The following is a 24,903-nucleotide window of genomic DNA, read 5'->3' as shown; positions in this document are numbered from 1 at the left end:
CCGAATACCACACACAAACCACAAATATTACTCATTACTCAGAAACATAACCAACATTCCCTTTCTTTTACAGCAACACTCAAGTCACTCCCTTCCAAGTCACTCCTCTCTCCAACTCTTCCCTCTCCAGCTACACTCCAACACTCTTTCCTCACCACGGGCCCACTTAAGTGCTCCAGCTACACGCCTGAGCAGCTCTCCACGGGGACTATTAACCTGAGAACCAAACCTCCATGCTAAGAACCACACTAGAGATGCTTGACTGCCTTAGTAATGGGGGTACTGTAGATACTATACTTTGCTGTTGCTGCATATAGGGAGGTTTAACTTTTTTGTTTTCTGTACTGTTTGGTTAGTGGGAGGTGTTGTCGTTATTGTTGTTATTGTTATTATTATCATTATTATTATTGTCAGTACTTGCACTACTACTACTACTACTACTACTACTACTACTGTGTATGTACTGGTTGGCTAGTGCGTATTATCATTATTAATATCATTACTACTACTACTACTACTACTACTACTACTACTATTACTACTACTACTACTACTATTACTGCTGCTGTGTGTATGTACGAGTGAGACACACTTATGCAAAAGAGAAGAACTGGAGGGAGAGGAAAGGAGGAGAGGGACAAAGCAAAGGAGAGCCAGGCAGAGGGGTGGGCAGAGAGCTTTTTTTTTTTCATTATTATAAGGGTTCTCTGATGAGCCGCAGAGAACCGGGGTTATTGTCAGGGTGTGTAAGGGATCGATGGCTGGTGGTGAGGCGTTGGGGTCACGTCTTCCTCTCACACACACACACACACACACACACACACACACACACACACACACACACACGGGTTCCCTTAAATGCTTCCTTCACTCGTCCTCTTACATGTCAACACTCTCTCTCTCTCTCTCTCTCTCTCTCTCTCCCTTGTACTCCTATCATCAACACTATCCACAAAATTTCCTCCGTCTCACCTTCCACCTTCTCCCCTATTTACTATTTCCCTCTCCCTTCTACTCTTCCACTTATCCCCCTCCACACCCCTCTATCGAAATTCTCTTCCCCTTCCCTCCATCTTCCCTGTCTACCCTCTCCCCTTTCCCTCCTACTATCCCCCTCAACATCATCATCACCAACCCTCTCCCCACGAAATTCCCTCCCTCCCTTCCCATCACCCTCCACCTGCTCCCCCTCCCTTACCTGGCTGTACGATTGATTACACCTGTACATGAGAACCTGAGAGTGGAGCGCTGAGAGGTGGAGGAGGTGGGCACGGAATGGAGTGAGAGGGTGGAGTGGGTGGATTGAATGGGAGTGGTGGAGGAGGGAGGTTAATGTGAAGTGGAGGAGTGAACGGAGTTAGTGTGGAGTGGTGGACTGGTGTATGTGGATGGGATTAAGTGGAGGTGGAGTAAATGAAGCGGGAAGGTTGTTGATGGAATGAAGTGAAGGCAAGGTGGAGTACTATAATTAGTGGAATCTACTCGTGGTGAAATAACCAAGAAAATAAAGAAGAAACATGAAGGATAATTGGAGAATAAGTGGTAGATTGTTGTAAAATTAACTTGGGGAAAAAAAAATAAAGGCAATAAAAAACAAAGGATACTGTATAAATAAAAAAGTGGAATGTTGTAGAATATAAGAACAAAACCAGAAACAAAGATAAAGAGAAGATCATGTAATGAATTGCAACGGAATCAACTCCTAAAAAAGAGAGTAAGGACAAAATAAACGAATGAAATCCGTTCCTCCTCCACACAGTATTCCACTATGTTCGCTTCCATTCCACTGCCCTCCGAGCGCCGCTGAGGCAATCCGCGGCTGGCTGTCTCCCTCCCTCCCTCCCTCCCTCCGATCTTCCCTGTCTCCCTCTCTCGCGCTGGCTATTAAGGTCATCATAACAATTAAGGAATGAACCTCGGCCCTCGAAGGTAAACAAACCCAACAGAAAATGGTAAAGCGAGAGAAAGACCGAGGGAGGACTTGTCTATTCTATTCGTGTTTTTCTCACATAGTTCACCTGACTCGAGTCTTTGAATGGCATTCATAGTATGGCAATTGTGACTTCATTTGAGTGGCTTTGTATAATTTTACTGGTGAAAAAGAGATAGGGGTAGTATGATTGAAGTATTTGATAATTTTTCTTGCTGTCACTGGCGTTTCTCAAAATTATGTTCTAAACTTGTGCCAGGTTATTGGATTAAGTTTACGAAGAAGCCATAATAGACAGAGAACTGGCTTTTATCTTTACTCGTAGTGTGTTGAAGGAAATAGGAAGAAGTTAGCAACCAGGGAGATTCTGTTGAAGGAAATTAATAGAAGAGGTAAGATATAAAAGTGTTGGAGGGAATGGATAGAAGGAAGAAGGGAAATTGTTTTGAAGGGATGGATGGAAGAAGAAAGAGGGACGAGTGTGTTGAAAGGAACTGATAGAAGTAAGAGAGCAAGAAGGAAGAGTGTGTTTACATCAGTCACTCAACTCCATCAGTGAAGTAAGTTAGTCTTCCACGAGCAGCAGCCACTCAGAAGCCGTGGTCAGTCTGTGAATCAAAACGAGTTACTGGGCTGAGGTGGAGTCCATTACCAACAATCTAGAGAGTCAAATGCACATGCATCGTCCTCCTCCTCCTCCTCCTTCTGTACCTACCACATCCAGACACACCTGCAGCCCCTCGCACACTTTCACCCTCACTCTCCCATGCTTCGTTTCAACTTCTACCTCCCTTTACCATGTTATCTTCCCTCCCTTTCATCCTCTTCTTTCGTACCTTCTACTGTCTCTGCCCTACTCCTCCCCCCTGCTCGTCCCCCAAATACCCCGTACATCCTAGTAATGTGTAAGCTCCCCCTACAATCCTCTCTCCTTTACATACCTTCCTTCCCCTCCATTACTCCATATAACCTAAGAAGTCTTTTTTTTTTCCCTCCATATTCCTTCCCTTCCTCCCCCTTCATCATTTCACCTTCCACTTGTCTTCCCATTCACAGACATTCCCTTTATTCTCTACGCATGTATAGTGTTCTCTTCAAACTGTTTTCCGTCTGTACGTTGACAAAGGGTGTTGTGGACGGGAAGGAGTCTTGCCCTATTATATCCTGGTATACTAACTCTTTCCCTCAGTTGCGTGCGTTGGTGTATAAAGAAACAAACCACAACTGCCACAACCAAAGGATAGAGTCATTAGTAGCTTCTGTGGTAATACCAAAATATATTATGTAACATTCCGCAGACTTGGAGAAATGTGGCATAACATGACCGTAGACTTAAGCCGATATGGAAATACTCTGTAAATTACTACTACTACTACTACTAACATAAGAACAACGCGGTATGTGGATTTCAAGTCGTGAGAGGCTCCTGGTAACCTGTCTCTACTTGTCCCGGATTGTCCATAGTAGGCTGAGAGAGAAATGACCGGTAACAATTAAGTTAGTTCTTGGTATTTACAAGGGAAGAATAATTAGGTTAATATTTATGAAAGCGTAATGTCATACCAACAGTAGGACAAGACGAATTATAATATGATATATGTATGTATGTGTGTGTGTATTTTATTTAATTACCTTTTTAGTAAGCATAGATAAATCTACTTTTCTTTCCACTAGGCACAGGTAGGCTGAGGCAAAACAGCCCGGCAGCGCCGCCTGATCTTAGCCTTCACCCTGATAAATGTGTCATTTTAAAGTTTGGAAGCAACTTGACTATACCTGCCCCTCCCGGCCACTATTATATCAATAACCACCCAATCCCTTCCTCCTGCTCTGGTTAAAAACCTCGGGATTCCTGTTGATACAAAATTACGTTTCCACGATCATATTCGCTCCTTAGGAACTGAAGCATGCGGGGAGGCTTCACATCTCCTGAGATCTGCTGTCTGTCGCACTCCTGACATGATGTCATTTCTCTGCACTACACTCACAAAACCAGAGATGGAGTTTTGTTTTGAGGTCTGGAACGAAGGATGTATAAATTATATAAAATTATTTGAGTCCGTGCAATGTGGATGGACCAAGCATGTCCCGGGCCTGGAGGATTTGCCTTGCAATGATAGACTGTCTGGTTTAAACTTATTCTCGGTGCGTGGGAGATTGCTGGGAGCTGACCTGATAGAGTGGTGGAGGATCATGCACGGGCACGCTTCCTTCAGGCTCTATTGTAGATTTGATGCTATTTGATTTTGCCAAAGCATTCGCCACCGTATAACCTTACAACTTCACCTCAAAACTTAAGCATATAAGTGTTTCCGGGAAAGTTCTATCATGGCTTCATCAATTCCTTTGTGGGAGTATATATTTTGTCAGTTATTGTTGAAGGGAGACAAAGCTTCGCGAGAAACGATACTAGCGGGTTTCCACGAGGATCAGTTCTTGGTCCTACTTTATTCATGACATATAGCAACCACTTGACATCATTCCTGACTTGCCAAATACAAATGTTACTAAGGGCTAGAGGCCAGGCATATGAATCAGCACATTCACATTGTTCTCCAAAGTGCAGGAGACGCTTATATTTTTGTGTTGTCTCTGTTTGGAATGCTTTATCCCCATCTGTCGCTGAGGTGGAAGGTATTAGCCGCTTTAAAGTCTGCATCAATGAACTCCTTACACAGAGTAGCAAACTCTCCTTCACTTTCTCTTTTCTTTCACGCTTCATGTACCCACTTCCTTTTCTTCAGCTTACGCTCAACCTCTTTCTCTTCATTAAGAATTATGGCAATCATTGCTAATTCCACGTCTGAAAAATTTACCATATTGTAAATCACTGATATCAAGCAGTACGGAGTGTATGAACAGATGTCTCTGAAGCGTCACGGCTTTCGGTGACACTGAACTGACACGGCACTGATACGCCACTGATGTGTGTGAATGAGCCTTAAAGCCAGTAGATCTATATGGTCTTTACGGTGATGTTTGTGTGGACTGCACTAACACATTGTGAGGGAAATAAGACAGCACAAAATAACGATGCATCTCTAGTAAAAAAAAAAAATTAGATACTCCCTTTTTTTACTGTACCTTGACTCAACTTACAGTACCTTAGACAACATTACCTTGACTTCTCTCATAATAAGAATACATCTGGTATTTATTCTTTCCAAATAAAAGAGACCTAATCCCTGATTTTATTTTCTGCATCTATCTCAAACATTTTTCATCTTGTTCTTCAGTTTTTCTTCCCCCATATTCTTACTCTCTTTCGGTCCCTGTATTCTCTCTCCATCACCTCCCTTTTTCTATCTCTGAATTCTGTCTCTCCTGTCATCTTAAATATGGCATTTATTGCGCTTTCCACCTGTATTTCTCCTTCCTCCTCTTGTTCTTCTTTTAATTTCTCTTCCTGTCCTATCCATCATCCGTTCCTTCCATCTCTCTCTCTCTCTCTCTCTCTCTCTCTCTCTCTCTCTCTCTCTCTCTCTCTCTCTCTCTCTCTCTCTCTCTGTTCCACAGCTATCAGTTCCAAGGTCAGACGGACATATGACGTGTGTGTGTGTGTGTGTGTGTGTGTGTGTGTGTGTGTGTGTGTGTGTGTGTGTGTGTGTGTGTGTGTGTGTGTGTGTGTGTGTGTGTGTGTGTGTGTGTGTGTGTGTGTGTGTGTGTGTGCGTGCGTGCGTGCGTGCGTGCGTGCGTGCGTGCGTGCGTGCGTGCGTGCGCGCGCGTGTACGTGTGTTTTCTGTCTGACTATCGCTGCTACCACTGTTCTGGAATTGATGTGACTTCTCCTCTCCACTACTGTTCTGAGTTTAGATGAGATACTCGCCCCATTTGATGATGATGCTTACCTCAGTTGATGATGCTCGTCACTACCGGATCAGATGAGGAGCTTGGTGTGTTGGTAATGTCATGTTATTTGCCGAGTTTACCCTGAAAAGAAACACATTTTCTTAGTGTCCCCTTGTTCCATTTTCCTTCTGTACATATCTTTATTCTTATTTATAAGTTAGTATATGGCTTATTTACTCATTTTATATCATGTAATATTATTCTCCTCATAACTTAAGTTCTTTATATGTATGTATATGGAAATGAAAAGGTCTATTTGGGGTGAAATGTGTTGAGCCGAGGGGCGATACGTGTCTGCCTCTCGTATCTGCGTCAGCAAAATTTCAGCACTCATAGGAGCCCAGAGGGAGAACAAAGGGTGGCGTTCTCATGGGATAAATTTGGTTGGTGCTGTGGTGACTAAGCGGGCGTGTGGAGCTATTGGCGATGTGGTGGCATAACCCTGATATCCAGGATCAGATTGGTGAGTCTTTTGTGGTACCAAGAACTCTTGCTCACTGAAATTTGGTTGGTGAGTTGTGTCAGTGATGTAACGTTGAGGGCTAGCATCGGGGTGAAAGGCAGCCATTTTGTGGTTGGGGTTGTGATGGTGTTGTGGCATTACTGGTGTCCTTGGGGACGGTGTTGTGGTGTTATACGTGAACTGTGGCGGTGGTGGTGATGTTTTGTTAAGTTTGAGGTCGTTTTGTTGTCGTTTGAGGACGTAGTGACATGGAAATTCCTGCAGCTGGGGAAAATATTCCAGCGGCCTGTGAAGGAGCAAAAGGGTTTTAATGCTTTGTGAAGAGACGGGAATGTTATATATAGATATATATAAGAGCCTGAGTAAAGGGAAAGGTATTGTGATTAAGTGTGGGAATTACTTTGTGTTGGTCTAGGATAAAAATTTGTTCTCTAATTCCCTTTAACGTGTTTTACCTCAATTTATTTGTAAGTTAACCTTATTATTAATATACTGTATTATTATATAGAATGATTATTTTCTACCCCAACACTGGTCTGGCATTGAGGTGATTTCTGGCGTGCTGTGCCAAGGTAAGGGTTTTGTGAGAGGGTTTAATAGCTGATGATTTCGGATAGGTCGGGTAGGTATTCGAGACCTTTAAAAATCCAGACCTTTAACTAAACTCTCTGGGATCAGTGTACCGTCCACTTTTTGGGAAAGATAATCAGGATCATGACAGCAGCGTGGAGGACAGGTAGTGAAATTGGTAATGTTGTAGAATGGAGGACATTGGATAATAGGTTGATATAGTTGATGTGTAAGAGTAAAAGACACAAAGTTCTTCTTGATTTAATAGTAGAGAATGTACACATTTGATTCGAGACGAGATTATAACGTGACGATTGATTGTTCTCTCTCTCTGAAAAGATATGAAGTGATGACTGAGCAGCGTCTCTCAAGACTGACTATGACTGAACGAAACTGAGTGATGGGGACTGGCTGACTCACTGACTGACTGAGTGAGACTACCATGCGGGCTATATTTATGTGAGTTAAGTGGATCACGTTTCAGGTTTTAAGGTGAAGAAATGACCAATGCAATGTCAGGAAATGAGGTGAAAGAGCCAATGGGAGAGTTCGTTATGTTGGCCAATGACCTGCGAAAAAGACTCAAAGCGAAGGCAGATGTTTTCTCTAAGAACTGGAAGTGGGTGTGAAATTCCCTTGAGAAGTAGAGGAGGAGGAGAAAGGTTAACAATAGAATAGACTGGTTAGCCATGGGCACACGTGGGATGAATATGAACGACGAATATACATATAAATAATAATAATAATAATTGTTGAGTGATACACGTGTGTGTGTGCCTGTGAGAGTGTATATGGTTATTGTGAGGACATCAGGGCTCGAATCTTAAGTGAGCGTGGGAGAGGCTTGGGGGATGCGTTGATTAGGCGTGGAGGAAGGTGGGACTCTCTTAAGTGGGCGTGGAATGGAGTTAAGGGACCATATTCTGAAACACTTCTGCAGGCACCTCTACTTTTCAAAAGGCTGTAGATGAAGTTACACGGTTTTTTTAAGGATGTTCATACGATTCAAGAGACAGATTAACAACATATCTACATTAGTAAGATGGAAACATCCTTGAGAACCCGGCTTATCATCTAAGTGGCCTTTGAAAATAGTGTAGAGAGAGCAAAACGTTTCTGAATGCAAGCCAAAGTCCCGTGGATGGGGAGGAGAGCATAGGGGATCTTTCGAGAGGGGCTGAGAGCTGGAAGCCTGAGCATACTCCCCTGTACAGGATTCGCTGTTAACACTCCTCGTTTTAGCGTAATGTCCCCAGACGCTGCCACTCTGAGAGGCACTGAGGCGGCCAGCGTGACGGCGGGGCAGTGGGGAGATGGGAGGGATGAGGCGGAGGGTAAGGGCATGTGACGTGAAGGACAAAGGACCGTATGGAAGGGAGGACTAGAAGGGAGGTAAACGGGAAGAAGGGTTTATGTAGAGGAGGGAAAGGGTGATGGAGGGAGGAAGGGAGTGGGTAAAGGAGTAAAGGAGCAGAAGGAAGGAAAGGAGGGAGAAAGTGTGAGATGAAATAAGGGAGGGAAGAGAGAAGGAAAGGAACAAATGTGAGGAGTGAGGGGAGGGACGGAGGAAGGGAGGGAGAGGACGACGAAATGAAGGAAAAGAGGAAAGATTGGGATAAAGAAGGGAAAATGATGCGGAGAGAGGAAGAGGAGAGAAGGGACGATGACCGAAATAGAAAGAAAGAAAAATAACAAATGAAAAGGGAAGAGAAAGCAAGGCAAGAACAAATAAATAAAAAAAACGAAATAAGAAAAAATAAAGATGAGAAGGAAAAGCAAGAAGCAACAAAGGCGGATGAGTCAGGAAAGGAGGAAAGGAAGGAAGGCAGAGAGAGAGAGAGAGAGAGGGAACATGAAAAGCAAGGGAGGAACAGAGAGGGAGGAGGGAGAGGAGAGAGGGCAGTAGGGCATGGAATAGAGTGATCAGGAAAGGCAAACAAGGTAAGGAGGGAACAAATTTCAACAGAACACTAAGGTAAAAGGATGAAGAGATTGAGGAAGTATAACAAACATCTCTCGTATCATTGGAGCATTTGGGTAACGGAGCTTCAAGGCTTTAAAATTTAACTCCGGAGCTTCTGCCAAAACTTAAGCAAATAGACGGGAGGAAAAATGTAAGAGGGAAAAATATATGTAAGAAATAAACATATGATTTCACGGAAAAATACATTGCGGCGAGTCCAGCGTCTTAATCCACCTCTCTCTCTCTCTCTCTCTCTCTCTCTTACGCTTCTTCTTAATCCTCATGTTCAAGAAGCGTAAAAAAAACATTTAATTTTCAAAACATTTGTGGGAAAAAAAAAACGTTGATTTGGATCTGTGTGTGTGTGTGTGTGTGTGTGTGTGTGTGTGTGTGTGTGTGTGTGTGTGTGTGTGTGTGTATGTGTGTGTGTGTGTGTGTGTGTGTTGGAAACAGAGATTATTAAGAAATATAGCATGGGCACAGAAATACCGAGCGAAAGGTAGAAAGAGGAGAGGAGGAAGAGGAGGGGAGGAAGAGGAAGAAGGGAGAGAGAGAAAGACATGAAACAGGAAGAGGATGAAAGGGGAGGAAGAGGGGATTGGACAACACACACAGAAAGAGAAGGGAAGAAGAAGAGTGGGGAGGGAAGATGACAGGAAGGAGGAAGAGGAAGGAGAGGGGAAAGTGTGTGTGTGTGTGTGTGTGTGTGTGTGTGTGTGTGTGTGTGTGTGTGTGTGTGTGTGTGTGTGTGTGTGTGTGTGTGTGTGTGTACTCGTATTACCACTCCTACCCTCCACAGTCTAAACAAACAGATTTCATTAGTTTAAAATCCCGAAAAATCCCACCACGAAGATTTTTTGGAAGAGGAGGAGGAAGAGGAGGAGAAGGAGGAGGAGAAGAAAGAAGTTAATTATACAGAAAACTTAAAAAAAAAACATGTGGCAGGAAAATTGCCTCTCCTCCTCCTCCTTCTCCCCCCTCAACCGATTTTCCATTTTATAGGTGATTTGGTTTTCTTTAGCTAAAACGGTGTTATGGGGACGACTGGAAGGACAGAGGAGGAGGAGGAGGAGGAGGAGGAGGAGGAGGAGGAGGAGGAGGAGGAGGAGGAGGAAGGAAAAGTCGGTTCTGGTGGAATTCTGCTTCAAAACATCCCCATTTTTCCTTTTGCTCACTTTCTTCTTTTTCTTTTCATGTTTTTCTTCCTTTTCTTAATTCCCAATGAAAGGTTTCTCTATAATTTCTATACAATTATACACTTTCTATTTTTACTAATGCTAATTGCTTGTCTTTTTATAATAGGAATTTAATCAGAATTTATCTTGACTGAATCTCTCTCTCTCTCTCTCTCTCTCTCTCTCTCTCTCTCTCTCTCTCTCTCTCTCTCTCTCTCTCTCTCTCTCTCTCTCTCTGCTTATTTAATTAGTGGTTTTCAATTTCCAGGTTTTATTTATAGAGTGAAGTGACTCGGTGTTACATAATTAGCAGGACCTTTTGATTTCTCTCTCTCTCTCTCTCTCTCTCTCTCTCTCTCTCTCTCTCTCTCTCTCTCTCTCTCTCTCTCTCTCTCTCTCTCTCTCTCGAATGAGGTCAATAATAAAAACATGGTCATAAAAATTCGTTCTTAAGTTAATTAAGTGTTCTAAGAAGCTATTGAACTCTCTCTCTCTCTCTCTCTCTCTCTCTCTCTCTCTCTCTCTCTCTCTCTCTCTCTCTCTCTCTCCGGAAAGCGTTTCTTTTTCGTATGAATTTTTTTTTTTTTTTGCCAGGAAGGCTGATAATTTTGTGTGTGAGAGAGAGAGAGAGAGAGAGAGAGAGAGAGAGAGAGAGAGAGAGAGAGAGAGAGAGAGAGAGAGAGAGAGAGAGAGAGAGAGAGAGAGAGAGCGGTAATGTGATGTGGTGAAAAGGTAGATTTCCAGAGAAGCGAACTGACAGAAAGACAAACAGACAAACAGACAAGGAGACAGGGAAATGGATACACTGATGGACACATATACCTGCATACATACATACATATATACATACATACATACATACATACATACATACACAGACAGAAGTGGATAGGCAGACATATGTGTATAGTTCAGTTTTACAAGTCAGGCAATTACATCAACTATTTAGTCACACGGCTAATTAGTCAGTGGACATTTACTTATATAGCCACTCAGTCATGCAGTCAGGCAATTAATCAGGTAAGTAAGCACTCACATAGTCATTTAAGTAGTCAAACAAAGTCAGTTTAATAGACACGCATTAAATTTGTCTATTGCAGCATTTTAACATTCAAGTCGCCATCAGTCAGTCAGTGAGGATGCAATCTAACTCTAATTGACCATTCAGTAAGTAAACCCCACAGTCAGCCGGGGAAAAATTCAGCCAGCCAGTCAGTTAATCAGTCAGCCCAAAATGAATCCAGGGGGTAAGAGCATATGTGCACCAAACTAAACGAAAACTCAGTCGTTCATTCAGTAAAGCCACTCAGTCAAACAGGCAGTAAGTCAGCCCGCCCCGCCGCCATTCAGTCTTATCACACAAGAATGAGTAACAGACCCGCAGTGTGATTAACCAGGCGCAACACACTTCCAGCATACACACACACACACACACACACACACAAACATACCCCCTGCGTCTACCCTTCCCCCGATCCCCAATCATCTCTGCCTACTTTCCACCATCTTAACCCTTCCCCTCTACCTCCCTCACACACACACACACACACACACACATTACTACTACTACTATCAACAATACCTAAACATACCGGCGGCTCCTGTGGAAACAAAGAACGCCAAACATCACCACCACCACCACTACCACGCCGCCGCCACCGCCACCGCCGGGTAACCCCGCAGAGGCCCTGAAACAAACACAATTGGAAGGATAACGCCAAACGAGGGGGAACAGAATTAAATAAAAGCGCTATAACCAAAAAAAAATATATATATATATACAAAAGAGGAAAGAGGTGGGAAAAAATAGGTTGTGATGTCAGCTTTGCTATTTACAAGGGGAATATGAATGAATGCTCAGAATAACAAATTATCACGAAAGCAGAGGGAGGGAGAAGGAGAGAGAGGATGAGGATGAGGATGAGGGAGAGGGAGAGGGAGGACGAGGGAGAGGGAAGGAGGGAGGGAGAGATGGATATAGGAGGGGAATAGTGAGTAGGAGAGAGAGAGAGAGAGAGAGAGAGAGAGAGAGAGAGAGAGAGAGAGAGAGAGAGAGAGAGAGAGAGAGAGAGAGAGAGTTCACGCAATAGGAAAATAGAAGCAAAATTCTTGGCATATGAAAAAGAAACGAGGAAAAAAATAAAATGACGGAGAGAAACATTACAATACATAGAGAAAGTATTTTGTTTTCCTTTCCCTTTTTCTGAATCTTCCCTTTTTCTCTTAACTTTTACGGTCAAAGTCTACGAGGGATTTTCCTTGGGTATTTCTTTCTTTCCTTATTTATTTCATGCCACTGAGGATTCGATAAACAAACTTAAAAAAAGGCGCACAAATTAAACCATTATATATCCAAGAACAGATGAGAAAAGCAACACGGAGAAAGATAAAAAACAATATATATATATATATATATATATATATATATATATATATATATATATATATATATATATATATATATATATATATATATATATATATATATATATATATATATATATATATATATATATAAACTGACATATACACATTCACCAACCAGTATGGGGAACAAGGTGTGTGCGTGACGGGTAAAACACACACACACACACACACACACACACACACACACACACACACACACACACACACACACAGTATCCGAACACGTGAGAATGTATCTTGTATGCGAGGAATTTACCATAAAACCAACTACAGCCTTTAGAAATCTGATGTAAATACGCTAAAACAATATAGGCACTGAATACACACACACACGCGCACACACACACACACACACACACACATACACACACACACAAATACCAACACCACTACCACCACCAACAACAAAGAAAAATAAGAAGAGAATACACTTCCTTTCCTCATGAACTTATTGTAGTAGTAGTAGTAGTAGTAGTAGTAGTAGTAGTAGTAGTAGTAGTAGTAGTAGTCGGAATAGTAGTAACAACAACAGTAGTAGAGTGGTAGTAATAGTAGAATTGTCAATAGTAGTATTACGTATTTATCAATAACTTAATTTTCCCACACGGTACCGCCACTCACTCCGGGACAAAATATATATCATTCCGTCCTGTTTACAGATAAGAGGAGAGCGCGGGACTTTGGACTGTCTTTAGAGGGCTGAGAGAGAGGAAAAGGAGGGAGGGTAGCATTAGTGGGCCAGACGCGACCACTCTCCGGGAGGTTGGCGGTCACAAACTTGAGCAAGATTTGTCCTACTCGATCCTATCACGGAGGAGGAGGAGGAGGAGGAGGAGGAGGAGGAGGAGGAGGAGGAGGAGGAGGAGGAGGAGGAGGAGGAGGAGGAGGCAAATGGCGGTTCGATGTGGACTTCTGAACTGAAGGAAAGTTACTTAAGTGTATACCATTTGCCCAAGAAAGACACACACACACACACACACACATACACACACGCATCAGGACTTTCCTTCTCCCCTGGAACTTCCTTTTTACTTCCATCTTCTCTCACACGATCAGTAAAGCCAAAACACACTCATACACCCTTCCCTCCATCACTCACTCTCACAATCTCAACACCTCACCTCTCCCTTCCCCTCACAAACAACACTCATTCACTCTTCTTGATCCCCTCACAACACTCACCAAATCCACCTCTTCCTTTCTGATATACACACTCAATACTACACACACAATACTGCTGCTACTACTGCCCTTGCTACATTTCTCTCACTTCCTCCGCAGCACTCATGACAAATTGCATCTTTCTCAGTGCGCCAGCCGTCTGGAGGTTTATGAAGGTGAAGTACAATAGCTAAATCAATTAGTAAGGCGTGGGATTAACTGTGTCTGTCTATTTTATTTATTTATTTATTTATTTTTAATGCACGAGGTTTCAAGATGCCAGTCCCAATAGAGCAGTGGTTCTCAAACTTTTCCGTGAGCGACCCTATTTGGAACATTTCAGTCCTCCGTGACCTACAGTACAGTATATATAGAGAAAGAAAATGTAGTGATATATGCACTTTATTTGCGCCACTGCGGCTCATCAAAATTGGTCTCGCGATCTATAGTTTGAGAACAACTGCAAAAGAGATCAGTCCAAAACAATATCCAAAATTACGAGAAGTGCCAAGTAACTCCTCTCTCTCTCTCTCTCTCTCTCTCTCTCTCTCTCTCTCTCTCTCTCTCTCTCTCTCTCTCTCTCTCTCCTAATCATCAAAATTAACACCACATAATATACAAAAGCACCAATGGAATGGAACACTATGAATACTACAAACACTTCTGCCTCTCGCCTTGTTTCAGGGATGACAGAGCACCACTAACACACCTAACACAAAGCACTTACGCATGCACTCCACATTCAAGTCTTTAAAGAGGATGTGCCAGCTGTTTAACGCACCACCAAGCCGAGCGAGACGATCACCATTACATCTGCATTCCTTCACGCCACACGCCTCAGTAATGCGAGTGTCTTACTGAGCTTAAAGTCTTCTGGTCTGGTTAACGTTAGATTGCGTAAGTTAGGTTAGGTTTATGGATGTGGATAATAAATGAAAATAGGAAGTGTGTTTTATATAGGTACTGCTACATATTAGTCTGATGGGTTCTTGCGGCTTCTTTTACGTATGTTCTTACTGAGGTTAATGTGTTGATACTGTCTGGCCAGCATTAGATGACGTAAGCTAATCAGTTTTATGGACTGGGATAAGTGGGTATGGGCGAGTATATATGTTTTATATAGGTACCGCCATGTATTGGTCTGATGGCTTCTTACAATTTCCTTTACGTTCTTCTGTTCTCTTACATTGTAACATTATATTAGTGAGAAAAATTGAGTCACGTTCACATAAAAAAGGCAAATCATAATAGATACTGATGATGCAGTAATGACATTAAATGACTGTCTAGTTATATAACTCACATAAATAATTTTCTTAACCGAGTGTAAAATTAACACTACCAGATTAAGAAAGTCACATTCAGATGATAAGGCTGACGAACCTTTTAAGATAATGACAATGCACCTGTGACAGCATAAGAATAGCAGCCTGTTATGTAACAAGGTGATATATAAAGCTTAATGTCTTCATACTCCACAATTAACAGACATTATACCAGAACAAGGGTGAAAATCCAAGTCACGTTCAAATAACTGGACACACAAAGCGGCAACATGTGAATGGCTGCATTTTAATATAACTGACATATATAGGTTAAGGTCTTCATATAGGTTAAGGTCTTCGTACTCTACAACTAACAAATACAGTACCAAACAAGATATTTTTTACGTTCACATAATAGGACACACGAACCCTATACAATATTAATAATGCAGTAGTGGCAATAAAGGAATATCTGTAGGATTAGTTATTGATGTTCATGTTCAGGTTGCACAAAAAGCTTAATCTCAATAAATGCCTCTTTGTTTTCCCATCCACGCACTAATAGTATTTTTCTTGTAATGAAAAATATAGTAATAAAGTGTTTTAGTGTTTAGGTCTTTAATACAACTCATTTATATAGTTTAAAGTCTACATAATGTATAAGAAAGAAACTTTATACCAGAACATGAAAGAAATTCGAAATTCTTTTTGATGACACACGCGAGCCAAAAGACATTGATGATACAGTAATGGTAGCAAGAGAACATCCACTTATTGAACAAAACTGACAACTGCAGACATTTCGAAATAAGAATATACAAAATATTCACCAAAACAAGACAACAGGCTCTCTGATCACTGAGTCCCAACAGACAGCTGAGCAATATATAAGAGATTTCGTTAAAGACAGCTGATAATGACAATTAATAATTCACAATGACAAAAGAAGCGTCCCAATAAAAACAGAAGACATGTCCAGAGAAGAGAGAAAATACAGCAGCTCTCTTGATCAGTTATTCACGGCAACAGAAAGAATAATCAGACATGTTTTCCCTAAACACAGCTGACACGTGAAAAAACAAAGTGAATATGAGAGAATGTCAACTTCATATTACAAAAAAGACGTCAAAGTCATAAGGGCAGCAGAGTCATCTTTAACTGAAGGAATTAATGCAGAAAATAATACTATCTCTCCCTAAAAGCAACTACAATCTGCGTAATTTCAGTGGATTTTACAATAAGTTAGCTTATTATTACAAAAAAATATCTAAGAGTATTGGATCTCACTTGAAGGAAATGATGAACCAAAGGCATGTTCTCACTAACGGCAACTAACACCTGTGGAATATTAAAGCGGATATTACATATAGTTTACTTACTAATACAAAAACTCTCAGGACATAGGAACAACAAACTCGATTTTACTTGAAGAAATTACTAAAAAAAAAAAAAAACTCCCTTATGACATCCAGCAATTGTGGAACACTAGACCGATATTAAAGAAGGCTATTTATTTATTTATTATTATTTTTTATTTTCTTTTTATGTAGGAGGGGCATCGTCCAAGGGAAACAAAACTACGATAAAAAAAAAAAAAGGCCCATTGAGGTGCCGGTCCCCGAACAGACTCGAAAGCAGTAGTAAAAAATTACAAGATAAGTGTCTTTAAACCTCCCTCTTGAAAGAGTTCATGTCAAAGGAAGGTGGAAATACGGAAGCAGGCAGGGAGTTCCAGAGTTTAACAGAGAAATGGATGATCGATTGATAATACAGGTTAACTCTTGCATTATTGAGGTGGATAGAATAGGAGTAAGAGAAAGAAGAAAGTTTTGTGCAGCGATTCCGCAGGAGGAGGGCAGGCATGCAGTTAGCAAGATCAGAAGAGAGGTTAGCATGAAAACAGCGGTAGAGGATAGCTAGAGATGCTACATTCCGGCGATGAGAAAGAGGCTGAAGAGTTATTTAGAGGAGAGGAGTTGATAAGACGAAAAGCTTTTGATTCCACCCTGTCTAAAAGAGCGGTATGAGTGGAGCCCCCACCCCCGACATGTGAAGCATACTCCATACTTGGACGGATAAGGCCCTTGTACAGAGTTAGCGGTTGGAGGGGGATAAGAATAACTGACAGAGACAACTCAGAACACCTAATTTAATTGAAGCTGTTTCATCTAGAGATGAGATGTGAAGTTTAAAGTTTAGATTATAAGTAAAGGATGGACCGAGGATGTTCAGTGTAGAAGGGGACGATTGAGTGTCATTGAAGAAGAGGGGATAGTTGTCTGGAAGGTTAAATCGAGTTGATAGATGGAGGAAATGAATTTCTGAGGCTCTGCCACAATCATAAATTTCAGGGAGATCAGATGGAAGCGTTCTGTGGCTTCCATGGGTGAAATGTTTACTTCCTGAAGGGTTAGACGTCTAGAAAAAGACGTGGAAAAGTGCAGGATGGTATCGTCAGCGTAGGAGTGAATAGGACATGAAGTTTTGTTTAAGAAGGTCAATGATGAATAATAGGAAGAGAAACAGAAACCTGAGGAGCACCACTGTGTAATAGATTTAGGAGAAGATCAGTGACCGTCTACCACAGTAACAAAAGAACGGTCAGAAAAGAAACTTGAGACGAAGTTACAGAGGGAAGGATAAAAGTCGTTTGGAAATCAAAGATTTGTGGCAGACTCTCTCAAAAGCTTTTGATATATCTAAGGCAACAGGAAAAGTTTCACCAAAATCTCTAGAAGAGGATGACCAAGAAGGAAAGCCAGAAGATCACTAGTAGAGTAGCAATCAGATAGAAGGTTGTGAAGTGAGAGATGTTTAAGAATCTTCTTGTTGAGGATAGATTCAAACACTTTAGATAGGTAGGAAATAAAAACAATAGGGTGGTAGTATGAGGGCTTAGAACAGTCACCTTTTTTGGGGACAGGCTGAATGTAGGCAAACTTCCAAGAAAAAGGAAAGGTAGATGTTGATAGACAGAGTTGAAAGAGTTTGACTAGGTAAGGTGCAGACACGAAGGTACAGTTTCGGAGAACAATAGGAGGGACCCCATCAGGTCCATAAGTCTTCCGAGAGTTTATACCAGTAAGGGCATGGAAAACATCATTGCGAAAGATCCTAATGGATAGCAGGAAATAGTCAGAGGGTGGAGAAGAGTGAAGAACAAGTCCTGAATCATCTGATTTAGGGTTTTTAGCAAAGATTTGAGCGAAGAATTCAGCTTTAGAAATAGATGAGATGGCAATGGTGCCATCAGGTTGAAATAAAGGAGGGAAAGATGAAGAAGTAAAGTTACTGGAGATGTTTTTGGCTAGGTGCCAGAAGTCACGGAGGAGTTATATCTTTAAGGGTTTTGACACTTTCTATTAATGAAGTGGTTTTTGGCTAATTGGAGAACAGACTTGGCACGATATCACGCAGAAATATAAAGCGCATGATGTTCAGATGATGGAAGGCTCAAGTACCTTTTGTGGGCTACCTTCTTATCATGTACAGCACGAGAACAGGATGTGTTAAACGAAGGTCTGGAGGGTTTAGGTCAAGAGAAAGAGTGAGGAATGTACGCTTCCATGCCAGATCACCTCTGTTATGCTTTCGGCACACAGGAGTAGGTCTTTGACACGGAAGCAGGAATCATTTCAAGGAAAATCAGCATAATACCTCCTCAGGTCTCCTCAGTTAGTAGAGTCAAAACACCAGAGGCACCTCCACTTAGGGGGATCCTGAGGAGGGATTGCAGTGATAGGACAAAATACAAATACGAGAGTGTGATCAGAGGCGATAAAGTAACAGCATAAGCAGAAGGATTAAAGGTTAGGAAAAGGTCAAGAATGTTGGGCTTATCTTCAAGATTCAGGAATGAGTAGGGTATTGCACCAATTGCTCTCGGTCATAGAGGGTAGCAAAGTTAAAAGCTAGTTCACCAGGATGATCAATGAAGGAAGAGGAAGGCCAAGGCTGGTGCTGAACATTGAAGTCTCCAAGAATGAAGATCTCTGCAAAAAAAAAAAAAAAAAAAAAAAAAAATGTGCTCCACTTTGGAAGTTAAATAGTCAAAGAATTTCTTATAGTCAAAGGAGTTAGGTGAGAGGTATACAGCACAAATAAATTTAGTTTGAGAGTGACTGTAATCGTAGCCAGATGATAGAAAAACTCTGAAAATTCAAGAACGTGGGCACGAGACCAAGTTAAGTCATTGCGCACATAAACGCAACATCCAGTTTTGGATTGAAAATGAGGATAGAGAAAGTAGGAGGGAACAAAAAAGGGGTTACTGTCAGTTGCTTCAGACACTTGTGTTTCAGTGAGGAAAGGATGAGGTTTAGTAGATGAGAGGTGGTGTCCTACAGATTGAAAATTAAATTTAAGACCGCGAATGTTTCAGAAGTTAATAAAGAAAAAGTTGAAGGGGATGTCAAGACACTTTGGGTCGATACCAGAGGAGCAGTCCGACCTGGAAAAATTTGTGATCCCCTCCCCAGATGGGACTCCGAGGCTGGTGTAGGAGTCGCAATATTAATTCCGAATTTTGATTTAAGGGTGTGTGTGTAATTAGGTGCTTGTACTTTGTGTGAAGAAAGCGTTTTAGAGGGCAGGCTACGCCTGCCGCCTTGTGTTGTGAGACAAAAAGGGAAACGTTCAGTGAGGTCACAGCTGGGTTAATGATAAGTTCACAGCATCCCCTGATCCAGTACTTCAGACCTCACTGGGAGTAGTTATCGTTTCGGTAGGTGTCTACTGCTTCCTCCTGTTGGTATTGCAAAACGATATCTTTCAGAGTATAACAGTAATAATTTCCGTTTTACCTGTGGGAATTAGCGTGACAAACAGCGGGTATCAACACACTGGTATTATTGGAAAATTATAAAAAAAAAATAATAATGTTACAGAGTGTTGAGGTGAAATGACACCAAGGTAGTGGATCTAAGGGTACTGAATCGACAGACTCCATCTCACCTGAGGAAATGAGCTCCATGAAAGACTGACGAGGCATGAATAATTGACACCGATTATCATTTGTATAATAATTCATTAATACAATCAAGGATTAGCACTGTAGAATATTAACCTGAAATTACTTAATAAAAGACGGCCTTCAAACTGCTGATGAAATAAACTATTGGTTCTTCCTTTGAAATTCCTTGTTTTTTCTATTTCTAAGAGAGAATTAGAGAGCCGTTTCTCTGAAGTTGTTTTTTTGCTTTTGGTCTGCCTCCCTTGTGCATGCATAAAAGAAATTGGTCTGCTATCTTTGTATATATATAAAAAAATAACAATAATTAATCTGGTCTGCCCATAAAGTAAAAGCTTTGTCAGCCTCCTTTATGCAAGAAAAAAAAAAAAAAACTTAGTCTGCTTTCCTAATGCGCAAAGAAATACCTTGGTCCTTCCTCCCTCTGTGCATAAATAAAATAAAAAAAAATCTCACAAGAAGGAATTTACGCAACAAACAACACGCATTAACAAGACGGGTGTGAGCAAAAGTGATCATTTCCCCACCGGTAATGTCAGAAGGCATCTCAGCGGGACATCGTCAAAGAATGAGGAATGAGTGGCATAATTCCAGAAACTCGTGTAGCTCAGAATTATAGAGAGACCCGTTAAACATTCATCTCGAGTGTCGCCTCCTCCAAACAGGTCTTCTCAAGTCAAAGGACGAGGACTGATGGGGAGATTCTGTTTAACCCTTTCACTGGGGCATGCAACAATTTACAACACGAGCAGCAATGTATGGAATCTTTATGAGGACCTACAAGAAAGAAGAGGGATAAAGATATTTTGCAATTTTTAAGCGGTAAAATGTTTGGAGATGGTGGTAGGACAAGAAAAAGATGCCTTACAGAGGTTAGTAATTAAGGAAAAATATCAGATAGTAGTGAAAGGATTAATTAGTATCTTATTTTACTTATTTTTTTATTTATTACATTATGTACACGACGGTCAGTTTCTTTATTTGTAGAACTGTTTCTGTTCTTTTAGTCTTAGATGTGTAATTTTTTTGTTTTCATAAAATTAATAAGATGCGTTTATAAAATACTGAACTACAAACACCATACAAACATTGTTTGAGTAGTTTTCTTTTCGCATGTTTCATTCTATTTGTACTTCAATTATTTCTTTACTTAGCTCTCTCTCTCTCTCTCTCTCTCTCTCTCTCTCTCTCTCTCTCTCTCTCTCTCTCTCTCTCTCTCTCTCTCTCTCTCTCTCTCTCTCTCTCTCAGTTTCCTACCATGCATCTCTAACTTTAGATTAGATAGTGCAGCATGTCAAAACCAACCACGTAAGGACCAACAGGTTTGCAGATATTTGCTCTCTCTCTCTCTCTCTCTCTCTCTCTCTCTCTCTCTCTCTCTCTCTCTCTCTCTCTCTCTCTCTCACAACATTGACTCTTTCTGACTTAACAGCTATCTATCCAACAGAACACAGTCTGTCAAGGTGCAAGGCATTACGTCAGCTAAAACAAACATCAGCTATGGCGTACCTCAAGGCTCCATTCTTGGACCAGTGTTATTTACTATATATGTCAATGACCTGGCTGAGCACATCAATAATTGTACACTAGTTCAGTATGCTGGCGATACTCCGTTTCTTTCAAGTGGCTCCTTGGGAAACTTGAACAGTATTATCAATGCAACGGAGACAATAGTTTCACAACTAAAGAATACTTTCTCATAAAGGGGTTTATGGTCAATCCTAATGAAACTCAATGCGTATTTTTTGGAAGAAGACAGTTACTGCCATATGTGCCTGAGGATACGGTGGTTAGATTTGATGGTACAAGTATCCGTCCGAGCACTCATGTAAAAAACTTTGGTTTACACATGGATGAGTATTTGATCTTTGACGTGCACATCAACGAGCTAAGTAGCAAAGTAATGCTAAGTTTTATAAGTCGTTCATGTATGAATTTTGTCCAACTTGGCCCAGCAATTGTTGTGCAATCACTTGTGCTAAGTCTAATAAACTATTACAAACAAATCTGGGGCACCAGCAACACTACTTTCATACTAAAAGCTCAAAGGTTACAAAATTTTGCTGCCAGAATCGCAGTTGGTGATTTGAAAAAAAGTATGACCATGTCTCCCCTGTCCTCAAAGAGCTGGGAAAGTTACAAATTAAACAGAAACACTTCCTGGAAGCTAATATTGCCACGTACAAGACACTGCACAAGTATCCCGAATGGCTCCACTCTCCCTACAGTCCACAACACAACAAGCAGCATAACAAGACAGCAAAATTACCTTATTGTCCCCAGAACAAGAACACACACTGCTGCTAAAGCTTTCCGTGTAAATGATCTGAGGAAATGGAACTCTCTGCCTGCCAACATATCTAATAGAAGCACTCTCTCTACTTTTAAATCCAGACTAGTCAGGCATATATTACAGGGCTTAAATGATCAGCAGTAAAGCGCACATGGAAACTGAAATCTTAAGGTGAAAACTTTAGGAGTAAATACTCATTTTTTTTTTTGTCTTACTGTATAATTATATTTTACAGTATTTATGTATTAATGTAATTTTATTCAAGTTATAACTTTTAATGAAATTTATTTTTCTTACTATAATTTTAATAATTTTATTGTAAACGTTATATTATTCATAATGTATTATTATTGTTGGCATGTTTGACACGTGGACATATGTATACTAATGTTCCTTAATGTATCTAATAACCACTACCGAGTGGAAAATAAAATCTGAATCTGAATCTCTCTCTCTCTCTCTCTCTCTCTCTCTCTCTCTCTCTCTCTCTCTCTCTCTCTCTCTCTCTCTCTCTCTCTCTCTCACATCTTGAGTTATTTCCGTTCTCCCCGGGCCTCTATCAGTGAGTGAAGCTTAAAGAGACTAAGGAGACTTCCCATCAAAGTCTTTCCCTTAGAAGTATACAGCGGGAGTCACTCTTTGGTCCTCCCTTTCTGCTTGCCTTCCTTCCTCTCAGTGCTTCCCCCATTACCTGTCTGTCATAAGCTAACACATTACATTACCGCTCTTCACTTACTCATCTCCTCCCCTACTTCTCAACTTCGTCCTTTCTTGGTATTTATGTCTCTTGTATCTTAGAAAGTTACAGTGTTCTTTCGCTTCACTCTTCCTTGGGATTTTAAGGGTATACTGTAATATCTTCCTTCGTGTTTAAGTATAAAAGTGTGTGTGTGTGTGTGTGTGTGTGTGTGTGTGTGTGTGTGTGTGTGTGTGTGTGTGTGTGTGTGTGTGTGTGTTTATTGTTTTTGCTTACTTTCACTTATTTAAATTGTGAAATGTGAACGAGCGCACACACACACACACACACACACACACACACACACACACACACACACACACACACAAAGGGCGGGACTTAAAAAAAAATAAAGGTGGGAAAAATTTTGCGATCCAACTTTGTGAATGTGTGTTTGACGGGCTTTTGAAGGGACCATTTGGGTTTCTATATTCCGGCAACTCACACAAAAGGGAGGCTTTATGATGTATGGAGTGTGTGTGTGTGTGTGTGTGTGTGTGTGTGTGTGTGTGTGTGTGTGTGTGTGTGTGTGTGTGTGTGTGTGTGTGTGTGTGTGTGTGTGTGTGTGTGTGTGGGGGCTCATGTCAGCTGCGTGTGAAAAAAAAAGAAAGGAAAAGAAAAGAAAGAAAGAACGAATGAAAGAGAGGACGAAAAAAAAGCAAGAAAAAGAAAACTATCTTACACCAATGTCGCTTTTCTTAGAATTCATACTTGAATAAAAATACAAGAAAAGATGAATAAAAAAAAAAACCCTATTTATATATTCTGAATACACAAGTTCGCCTCCTGCTTCAATTAGAGGGATGGACTGCACATGAGACGAGGAAGGACGAGGTGAAGAAAGAGAAATGAGAGACGAGATGAAGAAAGTAAAGAAAGGGGGCAGGAGTAGGGGGAGGAGGAGGAAAATGGGGGTAATCTTGACAGATGAGATAATGAAAACGAAGGCGGAATAGGAGGACAAAGAGGAGGAGGACCACAAGAACAAGGACTAGAACAGACATGTGACTACTTGACGGAGGACTAGGAGACGATGTTCAGCTGTGACGCTGCGAGAGATACGTTTTTCCATATATATATATATTTTTTTTTCCCAGCGTGTTTCAGAGCAAGGGGTCCATAGCAAGTAGAGAGGGAGTGAGGGCGTGCCGGGGCGCTGCGAGAGGGGCGAGGAGGGGGGGCTGAAGAAACGCTGTAGTGGAAGTGGGAAGTTGAGTGAGTGTTGCGTGGCGTGACACGGCGATGGGTTTTGTTGCGCGGAGGAGAGGAGAGAGTGGGTGGAGTGTGGGAGGGTGATTCTGCAGCCAGAGCGAAAGCAGGATGTGCTAAATGACACGGATGTAGAAGAGAGAGAGAGAGAGAGAGAGAGAGAGAGAGAGAGAGAGAGAGAGAGAGAGAGAGAGAGAGAGAGAGAGAGAGAGAGAGAGAGAGAGAATTTACCAGGACGAAATGCAGATGAAAAATGTAAAGCGTGATGAATAGAAGCTTTGCAAAGTGGGGGGAGGGAGAGACAAGGTGAAAAAAACCGTAGGAAAAAAAGCAAATTCTTACTACTTAAATACCCTAGGGAAGAAAAACGGTACAAAAAAAAAAAAAAAGGATGAAAGAACAGAAAGAAAATAAGGAAAGAGAGAGAAAACAAAACAAAAAAACAAGTGACTCCCTCCATCCCTAGTAAAAAAAGAAAGAAAAAAAAGATTGTGAAAGGGAAGAAATACGTGCAAAAAGGTGAAAGGTACGTAGAAGAATAGTGAAAAAAAGGAAAAAAGGGTAATAAAACTAAACAAAAGGATAAATTTGTAAGCATCCAGACCACAAAAACAGGGAAACATGAGATAAATTTTAAATCAAGAAAAAAAAAACATATATACGCACACACACACACACAGAGAGAGAGAGAGAGAGAGAGAGAGAGAGAGAGAGAGAGAGAGAGAGAGAGAGAGAGAGAGAGAGAGAGAGAGAGAGAGAGAGAGAGAGAGAGAGAGAGAGAGAGAGAGAAAGGAAGAAAAAAAGAAAGAAAGAAAGAAAGAAAGAAAGAAGGAATGACACATAAAAGAGAAAGAAAAAATGAGAAAAGAGGAAAGGGAAAAAAAAGAAAGAAA

The 24,903-nt window shown here is 41.1% G+C and overlaps 1 long non-coding RNA gene across 12 annotated transcripts in view; it reads right to left on the bottom strand.

Moving 5' to 3' along the window:
• Nucleotides 1–24,903, bottom strand: part of LOC135114229 (uncharacterized) — a 238,827-nt gene that overhangs the window by 87,723 nt on the left and 126,201 nt on the right. For 10 of the 12 annotated variants that reach the window (XR_010275458.1, XR_010275459.1, XR_010275457.1 and 7 more), the window contains 2 exons: nucleotides 11,543–11,638; nucleotides 5,779–5,860 (listed from right to left, as the gene is read on the bottom strand). This is a non-coding gene — a long non-coding RNA (uncharacterized LOC135114229). The remainder of the gene's footprint in view (nucleotides 1–5,778; nucleotides 5,861–11,542; nucleotides 11,639–24,903) is intronic. The other 2 variants (XR_010275455.1, XR_010275460.1) reach the window with 1 other exon arrangement.

This window comes from Scylla paramamosain, chromosome 27 (genome assembly GCF_035594125.1).
Source record: "Scylla paramamosain isolate STU-SP2022 chromosome 27, ASM3559412v1, whole genome shotgun sequence".
Classification (NCBI taxonomy): Eukaryota; Metazoa; Arthropoda; class Malacostraca; order Decapoda; family Portunidae; genus Scylla; species Scylla paramamosain.
Note: the sequence above shows the minus strand (reverse complement) of the source record. Positions and strands in the feature narration are given on the sequence as shown.